Source organism: Limulus polyphemus, unplaced genomic scaffold (assembly GCF_000517525.1).
Source record: "Limulus polyphemus unplaced genomic scaffold, Limulus_polyphemus-2.1.2 Scaffold7295, whole genome shotgun sequence".
NCBI lineage: Eukaryota > Metazoa > Arthropoda > Merostomata > Xiphosura > Limulidae > Limulus > Limulus polyphemus.
In genome coordinates this window covers 40,121-42,121 of record NW_013672905.1, presented here as the reverse complement: position 1 = coordinate 42,121, position 2,001 = coordinate 40,121, and the positions used below count along the sequence as shown (strand labels likewise).

The 2,001-nt window shown below is 31.8% G+C and overlaps 1 non-coding gene across 1 annotated transcript; it reads right to left on the bottom strand.

Annotated features, from left to right (window-relative positions):
• Nucleotides 1-717: 717 nt before the first annotated feature.
• Nucleotides 718-789, bottom strand: Trnat-ugu. The gene has a single exon. It is a non-coding gene; the product is annotated as a tRNA-Thr (tRNA).
• Between the last annotated feature and the right edge of the window lie 1,212 nt (nt 790-2,001).

Sequence of the window (2,001 nt, the reverse complement as noted above, 5' to 3'; positions counted from 1 at the left end):
CCCGCAATTCCTTCATTTTTCAGCGAATAGGCTTGAAAGTTGATAGGTATACCTTGGTCCAATACGCCCAGAGCACTTTTTATTTATTTTTTTTATGTATGCTATTTTTAACGAGTTTATGGAGTCAAATATCAAACAACCCAAAAATGAACAGTTTGGGTTCCTGTGCGGTCATATTTACAGCAATCAAAATGAAAATTGGCACAAATATAAATTTTCATGCACCAAACACATTGACATGAAAAAAAAAGTTGGATTTGCCCTTTTTGAGTTTTTTTAGGGGGGTCAGAGCTCATGAAAAAGTATAGTTATGTGGTTTTTGGATAAGTACTCGGCAGTATTTTGACCCACTTTCATGGAATTTGGTACAAAGATACTTTTCTACAGGACAAGAAAGAAATGGTGAACTCGCTCATTTTTAGTAATTATAGAGGTTCAAGACGCCACAAAATGCACGATTTTAGGGTCTTTTTGACAATTACTCTGCTGTTTTTGGGGCAACTTGCAGGAATTTGCTATAAATGTAAGATATGTTCATTTTCGGGCATTTTAAGGGTCAAAAGATTAGATGAATCCATAATGTTCGAGAGTATTAAAAGATGAAAGTTAACACTACGTTAGTATCACTTCATTGAAATATTCATAAACTACATATTATTAAATGCCATTTTTACAAAAGAAACGTACTGAATTATCACATGTTTTCCATAATTACAAAGCCACCAGCGAGAATCGAACTCGCGACTCCTGGTTTACAAGACCAGTACTCTGCCACTGAGCTATGGTGGCTCTAACAGAAATATAATTCTGTTAGAAATATAATCTACTATTATAGCATCTTCGGCAACAGATATTGTAAACATAGTGGAATGTTATCATTATTGACTTCTCTAATTCTTGAAAATCCTATAACTATAAGGAACTAGCTAAAGAATACAGGTTTTAAAACATATAATAATATAATATTCTTAATGTGGCGAATATTTTCTCAGTTTAAGGGAATAAAGTGTCGTAATCACGTGACCAATTCTACAAGATAGGTAAATATAAACGTAGTTGTGTGTTTACTGTTAATAGCAGTATGTTTTTAATTCGCGGACTCATAAGAATGGTTCATTATATTTGTCAATAATTCAAACAAAGCAGTCGTCCTAAATGAAAACCGATATCCTGTAGCATGACAGATGTCGCTTGGTGTAGTTTACTTGTAGTATGATAGATGTCGCTTGGTGTAGTTTACTTGCAGTATGATAGGTGTAGCTTGACTATTATACAGGCCATTATTACGTCATTATTCTAACCATCTGTTTAATTGTTTACAAGTTTCATACAGGCTATTATTACATCTTGATTCTAATCATAAGTTTCATTGTTTACAAGTTTCATACAGGCTACTATAACGTCATGATTCTAATAATCTGTTTCATTGTTTACAAGTTTTATACAGGCTATTATTACATCTTAATTCTAATCATAAGTTTCATTGTTTACAAGTTTCATACAGGCTACTATAACGTCATGATTCTAATAATCTGTTTCATTGTTTACAAGTTTTATACAGGCTATTATTACGTAACGATTCTATTCATCTGTTTCATTGTCTACAAGTTTCATACATGCTATTATTACTTCATAATTCTAATCATCTGTTTCATTATTTACAAGTTTCATACAGGCTATTATTACGTCACGACATTCTAATAATATGTTTCATTGTTTAGAAGTTTCACACAGGCTATTATTTCGTCACGAGATTCTAATAATATGTTTCATTGTTTCCAAGTTTTCTACATTTCTCAGAGGTAAGTTTACAGGTTTAAAATTGCTAAAATCCGGGGTTCGATTTCCCGCATTGGACAGCGCCTGTGTACTTCGCGTTGAAACAATTTGAAACAAACAGAATAAAGTTAGAACAATAAAGTAGCGGCATCTATTAACAGAAATAAAATATACCTTTAAAAAATAACAATATACTATATATAATGATAACTTGTATATTCT